At 30.7% G+C, this 12,046-nt stretch overlaps 1 non-coding gene across 1 annotated transcript; it reads left to right on the top strand.

The window, feature by feature from the left end:
- Nucleotides 1–698: 698 nt before the first annotated feature.
- LOC133813216 (small nucleolar RNA R71) lies at nucleotides 699–804 on the top strand. Its single transcript, XR_009884252.1, has one exon. It is a non-coding gene; the product is annotated as a small nucleolar RNA R71 (small nucleolar RNA).
- Nucleotides 805–12,046: the final 11,242 nt, after the last annotated feature.

Raw genomic sequence — 12,046 nt, 5'->3', positions numbered from 1 at the left:
TCAATTCATTAGCTAGCTGTCCCATTTGTATCTCTAGGTTCCTCAAAGATGATGCTTGACTTTGAATCACTGCATCACTCTTGGCCATATACTCTTTCATCAAATTCTACAAAGAGCTTGTTTGAGAAACTTGTGGAGGAGGAGGTTGAGCTCTTGGTTGTTGAGAAAAACCTGGTGGATAAGTAGGCTTGTTTGGCATGGCTGCACCACTTGAACTAGCCCCTTGACCTCCCTAAGAAAAGTTTGGAAGATTCCTCCAACCCAGATTATAAGAGTTGGAATAAGGATTGTTGCGGTTGGCATTTTGATTCCCTAAGTAACAAACCTAAGCGAGATTAGATGGAAAACTATCAAATGTATGCCCATATCCACAATAAACACAAGAGACCTCCGCTACTTGGCCCATAAGAGCTGGTTGTAAGTTAGCCCATACTCATGGTCTTCAAAAGGTTGGTCATAGATAAAACTTGAGCGGTCAAAGTTGTCAAAGCATCTACTTCATGAATACCCGCTATTTTCCTTCCCATTGGGGCTCTTGCATAAGACCATTGGTAATTATTGTTGGCAATCCGCTCCAAAATATCATATGCTTCATCATAAGACTTAGAAAGAATAGTCCCATTTGCCGAAGCATCCAAAACCATGCGTGTGGAGGCATTGAGACCATTGTAAAAGTCTCCATTTGAATGCAATGTAAGATTCCATGATGTGGGCACTTCCTCAATAACTCTTTGAACCTATCCCAAGCATAACACACCGATTCATGCTTCAACTATTGAAAAGAAATTATCTCATTTTGAAACTTGGAATTTTTCGTTGGAGGAAAATACTTCATTAAAAACTTCTCAGCTAGCTCATTCCTTGTAGTCACCAAGTCAGAAGGAGGTGTATTGAGCCAAGCTCTAGCTCTGTCCCTTAAAGAAAAAGATAACAATTTCAACCTGAAGGCCTCTTCAGTAATGCCTTGAAACATAAAGGAATCACTCACCTCAAAAAATGAATGAAGATGGAGATGAGGATCCTCTGTAGGTAGCCCACTAAATTGACCCACTGTCTGCAGCATTTGGAACATCATGGGCTTCAACTCAAATTGAGTTGTTTGAATTTCAGGCCTAAAAATACCAGGATTCAACTCATTAAACATTGGGGCATCGTACTCCCTTATGACCCTTTCTCTATCATCGACCGTAACAATTGCATTAGCGACGATGAAGGCATTGACTGCATCATTAACAGATCCAACAACCACATTAAGCATGGGTTGAACTCTTATTTGCTTAACCCCTTAACCTTCTTGAGCCATAGCAAGGTAAAGTTGAACCCGTTGTTCCCTTAGCCTTCTTCTAAATGTTCGTTCAATCTCAGAGTCAATAGGGGCTAGCTCAAAATCTTCATGCTAATTCATCCAATCGAATCAATCTAGCAAAGGACAAGATCAAGAAAATAAGATTGACGCAAAATAAGAAAAACAAATTGCAAAGTAATTAGTAATACACAAAATTCTAATTTCAATCCAACGGTGCCAAAACTTGTTGTTATATTTTTCAATCAATTATGCGCAAGTGTACACAATCACAAAACAAGTAATAAAGTGTTAAGTTGAGTATCATCTCCACAAATATTGCAAACTAAAACTAAATGCACAAATTCATAACCAAACAATTGCAAAAGTAACCAAATTAAATTGTTTTGATTTTGTAAACTAACACTACTTGAAATCAATTAAAAATGCTAAAAAATAAACTGCTATGCTAATATAAAAGTGAGGTAAAATCAATTGGTTGAAATAGGCTTAAATTATTAAATCCCTTTATGTCAAGTGACCTATACATTTTGCTGCACCAAAATCTCAGCAAATTTCCCAGAGTTAACAAGAATTCAAAATAAGTTCATGAAACTTTTCCAAGACCCATGTTATTAATTATTTTACCTAATTAAACATATTCCTATGCAATTCAAGTTTAAGAATTCAGATTTAAGCATCAATTCACAATTGTTACACAAGGCAAATAACACATTCCTATGCTATTCACAAATATAGCCTAACAAGATTATTCACTTGTGTCATTCAAATTGATCCATTATATTCAAACTTTCTAGCACAAATATAACTCAATATCTTGCCATTGGTGGCCAAACAACAATAAGAATTTATCAATAAGCACATTTGAATGAACAATGGGTAAATTGCTAAAATAAAGTGTTAGGAATTTAGAATTAAGACATAAAGTTCATTAATAATCCAAGCCTCAAAAGATCTGGTTTATAGCTGAAACAAGAAACACAAATACAAAATTAAATATGTCCATGAGAGATCAAACACCAATCACAAAGAGAAAATAGGAAATAAATGGTAAACAAAGTAGAAGAAAAGCCCAAAAATGATGATGAAATCAATGCTCCTCTTTTCCTCTTATTTTTTCTTCTCTGTACTGTTGAAACTCTCTGTACTTGGTGGTTCTCTCTCTCTCTCAAAGATGGCTTAATTGGTTAAATGGAGGTTGTCCTTCCTTTTCTTTTCATCTAGGGTACAAAACCCTTTATTCCAAAGTACAAAATTGCCCTCTAAGCCTTCTACACGTGAGACACCCCAATCTTCCAGAATTTTATCCTCTAAAATGCAGCAAAAAAAAAACTTTGATTTTTGCCACCTCACCACCCTTTGACAAGTCAATTAATGACATGCAACATATTGCTCCCTTGTATGTTGAATTATCCTCTTCGAATTCTGCTAAAAATGCTCGAGCAAAACTTCTTTTGCTCTAACAAGACTTGATATTATAGCACAAAATAAAAAATTAAGAGCCATTTCACTTTTAATTGTTTTCTTAGGACAAATTCATGCATAAAATCCTTATTTTCTACTTTCAGCTCTAACACACCAAAAAGGACAAGAGAACATAGAAGAACACAAAAAGGAAAGAAAGTAACTAGAAAATAACATAAATACACAAACATCACTCAACCTAATTCTACATTAATAAGCTTAAAAGTATGAAAAATAACTCTTTTTTCAAGAGTTGTCACCCGCCCCTATCCGGCGAGTTTTTTTTCCATCCCTAGTGGCAATAGGAATCCCATCACCCGACCCCAAATCTGAGACAAATATAAAAATTTATATTCACCACAAACTCATTCCATTAAACAGCCCACAATTTTCAAGACTTGCAAGTTAAAACAACAATCGTATTTTCGCAACAATATTTTTTTTCTCTTATTGTAAAAGATAAACATAAAGATGTATTTTTAAGTCATTAAATATTCATTGTGTACTTTAGCCTAATTATCACCCAATAAAAATTTACAATAATATTGTTGTACTATAATCCTAACTTATAGCTATCTTAAAACAATAAATATGATAATATTCTTTTCGAAGAAATATATAAAGATTAATTGTTTCGATTGTGGAAACATTAATTTTTAAATATTATGACTTGAACACTAAAATTATGTGATTTAAACTTTTATTAAGCTAGTTATTGTTGATGTAGTTGTTTATGTTGACTGTTAGGTTCATTTTAGTTTTGTTTTAGAGATTTTTTTATGTTATGTTTTTAGTTATTTAGGATTGTTTAGTGCAGATTTATGCTTGTTTTCTTCTTGTTTCAGGCTTTAATGGTCAAGTACATAATATTGAGTGAAATGAGAAGAAACATGTTAAATATGATAAATAAGATGAATTTCGTGTTGATTGTGGAGTTTCAAGACATTATGTTTGGAAAATACTACATTGAAGATGCTCAACACACGTCGTTTATGCTCTATAACGCAAGTCTGAGACTTCAAGCCGGATTTTGACCATGATTTCTTCACTTTATAGAAACACTTCTAGAAATAGAATTTGTATATATTTCTCTTAGCTTTCCATAGCTCTTTGAATCATTCAATTCGGAGTTATATCGAAGGAGTTATGATCAAAATACGAAGACCATTCATGCGACCGCAGGAAGTGTGTCTTGCGGCCGCAGCTCCAGAGAAGTTTTTGCATTTCTAGAGCATTCCTGCGACCACAGGAATGACATCCTGCAACCGCAGGATGTGTCTAGAAATGAGAAAAACGCAGATTTTTTAATTAAGGACTTTTTAGTCATTTCAAGCTAAACAAAACACGAATTAGGTTAAAAATGACGAGTAATTAGACAGAGAGGGGCGTTTTTGAAGTGCTGAACACAGAGAGACGACGGCGGACAGTGGAGGACACCATTGGAGGATCCATTCTTGAGTTTTCTTCATCTGTCTTTATTAGTTTCATGTTTGTAATTGAATTCTATGACTGCTAGAATGAATATTATGGGCTAATTTCTCTTTAGGGCTATTATGTGAATCTTTTGGAAACCCTTTTATGGATTAATGCAAAATTATTGTTCTTCTTCATCTATTTCAATTCCTTACAATCTGTGTCATTTGTGCAATTATTGATTGATCACCTCTAATTGTTATTTCATGAATCAAATTAAAATCTGAAAAGTGATATTTGATATGCTTTGATTGTTTGGATGCAAATTCAATTTAGAACGAAAGTATCTAAATTGTTTGCCTATTTTTCTGAGTTGCGTGTTTAATGCCTTCTTCATGATTCAACTTACCATAGAAATATAGGAAGTTGTCATTTAGATTGAATTTTATAAATCTTAACCAGATTATGAATTGTTTTTGCAACTTGTTCTTGAATAGGGAGAAGGGGATATAATTCTTGCTTTAGGAAATTAAAGGGTGGAAAATAGAGGATCATAATTGTCCTAATTTCATTTTCTCTGTTATTTTGTTTAAATTCTCATTGTACTTCGTTAGTATTTTTCTTTGTTTGAAATCTCTGAAATTGTTTAATCAAATAGAATTAAAAAGATTGGTTGATTGGTAATTGATAAATCAGTCATTGAGGACGATACTTGGTTTTTACCATTTTATTACGAATTGCGACTGTGTGCACTTGCATAGCAAAAATATCGCAACATTGACGCCAACAAGTTGAATGTGTTTAGGTGTTTTGTGACAATGAATGGAAATTAGTGAGTCGATCCCTGATGGTTGATGCATAATGAAGATAGAGAAGAAGAAAAAGATGAAAAGTGTATATTTCATTGGGAGGAAAAATAAGAGAAATCTTTTTATTGTATTTTTTACAAAGTCCTTCGTCCTCCTTCCTTCTCATACCCCTTGCATGGGGTTTTTCCTTTCATTTATAAGAGGAAGAAGAGTAGAATTACATTCAATATCATTACACTTTACAGCTAATAAGACAAATGGAACTACATTCATTCAACTACTTTTACTGTATGATAGACATTTTGGGAAGTGTGTTGTGTTGGAAACACGCGTCTTGGGAAGAGTTATGAGTTAGAGGCGTGCTTATGGGGATGCGACATGTCAAGAACTTACTTCTGTAGAAAAGTGTGTTAGTGACCTTTTCATGGGACTTTGTAGGATGTCATTGTTAGGATTTATGTCGTAAAAGCATGTAAAAATATTTTATTGATTTAAATAAAAGTACAATTTTATTACATTTGAATGTTATAATTATTATTTGAATAATTTAAATATAATATCAAGAAAATACCATATTCATTTATGAGGATATGATCTTGTATTAGAACGTGAGAATTAAGATCATATACAATGAATAAGATGGTTAGTAACATATTAAAGTAAAGAATGTTTAATGAATGGTTACTAGTACGGTTTACAAAGCAAACAAGATGCAAGTAGTCTTGATTCGGATTACTGATGTGGATATACATCTTGGTAAATGTACTGTATATAATAGTAATTATATATGACATGACCGATATGAATTAACTATCTTTATAAACTTACAGTTTGTCATACAAATTTAATTCTTATCATTATAGATGATCATTTGTACATTAGTCTAAATCCTGAGGAATCATGAACTCCTGTTTGTGCTTATTAGATCTTTTGATTCATTCGTTAAGATCTCTTAATATAATGAGTCTAGTGACTTTTGTTTTGGAGATTCATATCATGAATAGCTGGGAACATGATTTACAATAATGGAATCCATACTTTCCTAATAGATCGAATATTGGTTCTTTTAAGGGTTGATTCTGGAACTCAATAGTTTTTGAGCTAAAATCTACAATTTGATTTTAGATTAATTATTCGCTAGTGGATTAATGGTACTTAATGAACAAGAGGTAATTATAAGGGTAATATAGTAATTTTGACTAGCTCTAATTGACGAATCAATTAATGGAGGATAAAACTACGTTTATTAATTATATCAATTGACTACAAGAGAAAGCTATGTAAATATAATTCTATAAATACTTAGAGTGCAATTCCATATTTATAGCGGAGTAATCATGAAATTAATAAATAAGATTAAAGAGTTTAATTAATAATTTGGTTTATTGGAGCTTCATATTATAGGTCTGTGGTCCCTAAGTCACATCTATCCTACACTGTCAAGAGTAAGGAAGTCATAAGGAAGATTTATAGAGAGAATGACTAAATTGCAAAAGAATTAATTTTCTAGAGCAATGAAATAATTATGTGATAATTGTGGACAATTGATTAATTGTGAATTAATTAATTATTTAACTATACAGTTTTTATTTTGAAAAACTTTATATTAAAATAAATATTAATCATGTTTGGATTAATATTTAGAGAGTTTAATTATTATCTTATTATAAGATATTTATAATAATATATTTATTTATTTAAAAATGATATTTTAAGATAAAATTAATTTTGAATTGATTGATATTTATTTTGGGATAATTATATTATCTTAAGTATTAATTAAACAAACAAATGAGAAAATTAGGGAAAGCCACAAGTGGCTCACGCCACTCACTGTACTGCACAGTGAGTGGCACTATATCAGGGATATTTTTGTCCATGGAATTTGAATTTCGAATTTTGAATTTCAAATTAATTTGTTTATTTAATTATTCTTTTTTAAATATGATTTAAATTAAATAATTAAAATAGGTTGTAATTGATCATTTTTATTTAAATGAAATAAAGATTAATTAAATTAGTTAATTATTTTTTAAAACATGAAACGAAGCAATACTTTTCATAAGAATAAGAAGTTGTTAATTCTTGGTTATCAGACTCTCTCAAAGAAAAGAAACGATAGAATTTCCTAAATCAAAAATTCTAATTTCAATTGCCTCTCTCTTCTCAATCCTCTCTAAATTTCATGTGTTGAGTACATCTAGAGAGTCTAAATCAAAATTTGAATCCTACTTGCCCACACATGTCCTTGTGTTTTAGAGGATTGACTTGGAAGGCTAAGGTGTGAACTTTTAGAAAGGATAAGAAGATCGTTGATTTATACGAAAAGATTCAAGGACACTTGATATTCTACTAGAAGTAATCTCTTATCTATTTATGTGTCATTTAATATATATATATATATGAATGATCCTGGTTGGTAATAATAAATTTTTTCGAAGATCTATTCCCCTGCGTATTCTTATTTTTTTCTCATTTAATACCAGGTACCAAAACAGCCTACATATATATATATATATTAAATGCTGTGTGAGTTTCATGATTTTTTATATGTATTATGAATGAATATGTTTTTTGAATGTATGGTTGAATGATGAATCATTAATTATATGGTGTTATTGAGTTAGGAATTTGATTTTTTCTTAGATTTTGTGTAAGCCATAAAGGGCATATGATATTTTGTAATTTGAATTTAAAAAAATTCTGCTTACAAGAAAAGAAGAAGAAGAAGGAAATGAGGGACCCCGACCATGAACCATAGGCACACAACCCAAGCCGCACGACCCCAGCTACCTGCCCGCGAGCCTCCTGGCGAGCTCCTTCTCCACACGAGCGCGACTGATAAGCGAGTTTTTGACTCGCCTTAATGTATTATTTTTAGTTAAAGAGAAATAAGAAGAAATATGTTTGAAGAAGGTTTAATTTGGTCAGTTTGAGGTGAGCGGGGTCTCGAGGGTTGTTGATAGATCGTGTGTAGATTTTGTAGAGCATTTTTCGTAAGATAAATGAATATTATAGACTTTTATTGTAGCGCCCTAGCGCTACAGAGCTCCAGAGAGAAGTTTTGGCTCAGGATGAAGTACCCCGACGCTACATTCCTAGCACCCCTGCGCTATGTCTGACATTCACAAGCGCCCCAGTGCTACGTTCCTAGTGCCCCTGCACTGCAGAGTTCTAGTGAGCATGTTCTTACAATTTGAACAGCACTCCAGCGCAACCAAACTAGCACCCCTGTGCTATTGTTCGTACATATTTTGCAAACCAGCATTTTGAGAGGGGTGAACAGGTCTTTTCACAAAAATTCATTAGGGATCTTAATAAAAGAAGACTGAGTGTGATTAGAAGGAAATTTTGTCAGAGAAAGCAAAGTGGAACACTTTGGGGGCAATCCAATTAACATTGGATCAGATCTAGAGTTCTTTTCTTCTTGATCTTTATTTCATGTAAAATTCTGGTTTTATGGAATCTAGTCATGTTGATGAACAAATTTTATTCTTAGGGTTTTTTCATTGAATCTCTTGAAACTTTACCATGATTTAATGAAAAGTTTATATTATTTTCTTCTTCTTTAAGATCCTTTCAATTTGTGTTTATTATATGTGATTGATTGACCATCTTTTACATAATCTATATGAATTTGATTCAAAATCTGAAAAGTGAGATTCAAACATGCTATAGTTGATTGAACATATATTCTAATATTGAACGAGAGTATCAATATAATTTATGTAGTTTTTGAGTTTTTGGTCTTAATGTTTCCAAAATATGAGTTTATTATAGAAATATAGAAAATTCATATTTATGTCAAATTTTATATATCTTAATCTGAATATAAAATGCTTCGTAACCTTGCTATCTTAATAAGAATAATGATTATGAAATTGTGCATTAATGAAATTTTAGTGTCCATAGATTAGGAGATTGAATTCCCTAATTCGTTATTTATTGAATTAATTATCTTTAGTTTCTTTTATTCCAGTGTTAAACTTTCGTTATTTTTGTTTATGTTTATGTTCTTTTGAATTCTAATAAAAAATTAATCAACTTTTTGTTAACCAAATAGAGATTAGAAATTAATCATTGGTAATTGATAATACAGTCTTCATGGACTGATAATAAGATTTACCGAATATTACTACATTGCGATTACGTATACTTGTGTTGCTTAAATTTTGCATCAAATTTTTGGCGCCGTTGCCGGGGATTGAAAATTATTAATATCAAAATAATCAATTTCTATTCTAATTTGGTTTTTTTTCCTTCATAATTATAACTTGGTTTGTGTCTTAATTTTCTAATTTGAGGTAGTATTTGTTTATGCAAAGCAGAGTTGTTGATAGTTTGAACAAATAGGAGGTAAGCGTGTGGCTGATGACAAAAAACAAAGTGCTTTTGGGAGGCAACCCATTTTAGTTTCATGTTTATATTTTGTTTTTGTTTTGTTTTCTTGTTTTCGTGAAAGTTTGAAACCCAAGAAGAACAACAATGATAGTCACTACAATTGAGCAATGCATTGGATTACAAGAAAGTTTTCTTTTCTTTTTCTTTTATTTAAACATTCAGGACAATGTTTAGATTAAGTTTGGGAGAAGGTATTTGATTTTTATTGCTTTACTCATTGTATATATATTTTATATTGTCCATGTTTGGTGTTTTTTTAGCTTTTGGTTAAGTTTATGTTTTGTTTAGGTGTTAGTGTGAATCAAGTTGACAGTGATAGCCGATGACAGTATGTTGAATGATTTGTTGTATAAATTGGATGGAAATGAAAGCTATAAAAATATGTTAGCTTGGTTGAATATTTCTTTCCATTTTTACTTGGGTCAACTTAAATAATTGAGTGCTTGATCATGCTTTTTAATAATTTTTATGTGATTGAACAATATTTATGCTAGCTGAACCTTGAATAGTAAAAATGAAATATGAAAATGTTCTTATCCTAGAACTTGTTTGCTTGCTATTTGAGACTAAATCATAGATGGTGCATGCTTAGGGAGATGATTTAGGCAATTTTTGGAACGATTGAGTTTTTCAAACTAACCTTTATTATTTAATCTCTAGTTACCTATTTTTAAGCTTAGTGTGAATTTTGTTGTTTGATACATATTTTGAGCTTAATGGAAACTTTGTTATTTTCTTTCCCATTTGATTTTACCATGAGCGTATAAAAAATATTGGGTGTTGGTTTGTAATGAGGTTTATTTTTGGAATATGTGTCAATAGACAAACAAAAAGATTAAGAGAGAAAAAAGTATTTATTGTAATTGAACTACACTCATATTGAACATGTAAAGAAATAAGTTTGGGAGAGTGTAGTATTGTAACAACGCCATATTCTATTCTCTTTGTAAAAATGTCACTCAGTATATATTTATTAGAAAAATACCATTATTGAGAAAAGATGAGGGGGCCTTGCAAAACATGCAATTTGGGCCCAATTGTTTAAAACAAAATGTAGTGTTTTTATGCAGTTTTAAAAATTAAGATAAAGTCCCATTGTAGCATAATAAAAAAAACATAAACCATAAAATAAAAGTCCATAAAAATTCTTGGCGTTTGTCTAGATCGTTTAATCGCTCTTGGACGCCCCGCGACATACATGCTTAGACGTTGGAACTCTCCAAACAAATTAAATACCGGGATGCTTCACAACGAGCCTAAAATCACAACATAAACATCCGTCTCAATATCAAGTAAGATTAGGCATGCCCAACAAACATACCCCACATGTGCATGGGCCATGCACACGTGGCACATGTTACATCATAAAATCATAGAAGAATAACTCTCAAGCTTACTATCGTAATCTCAACAAATGCCAAACAACAAACATTCACACAATTAAAAAGACGTATTTTGAACGTAAAACTAAATTTTCATGCGACATGCGTACGTGGGAAATGTTCTTAAAACGCGCATAGAAGATGGTAGATTTTAGTCTCTTCAATTCTTAGATTTCGCATAAGATTTTCTTAAACAAAAATATCTTACCAACTTAATTTATCGCAAGACTATATTATAATTGTACTCAAAATATAACCAAAAGAATTATTTTATTTTAGTTATCATTTTCCAAATATTAATCCCATTTATTATTCTTAAATATAGTACCCTTTTCCATTTTTGTTTCTCACCAAAAATAATTAACTAACAAAATTAATTAATACTAAATAATTAACCATAATTATTTAAGATAAAATAATTTTGGTACTCACTCCCTTTACCCAATGGATAAATAAAAATTACATATTTAACGTTGATAAAATAATGATATCTCAAGGTTACCACATTTTCATAAATATCATAATTTTAATTAAGTTGAAAAAGTTTCTTTATTTCATCATTCTACTCAAATAAAATACCGAGTCTAATAAAATGATGCTACTTAGCTACTTATTTTACAAATAAAAACTGCACTATTTTAATTAAAATATTCCATATTTTAAAGTATGTAAAATCACATTTTTCATGCATAAAGTCTAAGGCTTAATTTATTTGAGCATATGCTTTGCATAATGTATTTAAAATATATTTTATTTCAATAACTTAAAAATTCCAGCAAGCATTTTTATTTGTTTAAATTCACATAATTGGACATAAACATATTTTTCTTTCACAAAAATATATAAAAAAAACTTCATGTATTTAATTAAATAAAAATCCTATTAAAATGTGAAATAAAATGTCTTTTGTTTATATAACTTCTAAAATATCATTTTTGAGACATAGCTTGTGTAGTTTTAAAATCGTTGATTAATTATCGCAATAAAAATAAGAAAAATACAGCAAACATATTTATTTAAAATACACATTTGATCATGCTTTAAATCATCACTTAGCATGTTTTTACTGTTTCATGTACTCCAAGAAGCAATATAGTTCAAGCATCAAGAATCTAAACCATCTACATACAAAACCAAATTAACATTTTTAAAGAAACCTTATACCCATTTCAAATCTTAATACAACCTAGTTTCTAAGATCATAAGTGACAACAAGATAAAAAAAAATTAAAACCATACATGCTACAAAGTACCCTAGGCCGAAACCTACATGA

Source organism: Humulus lupulus, chromosome 1, assembly GCF_963169125.1.
Source record: "Humulus lupulus chromosome 1, drHumLupu1.1, whole genome shotgun sequence".
NCBI classification, from domain to species: Eukaryota; Viridiplantae; Streptophyta; class Magnoliopsida; order Rosales; family Cannabaceae; genus Humulus; species Humulus lupulus.
This window is presented reverse-complemented; position numbering and strand designations above follow the sequence as displayed.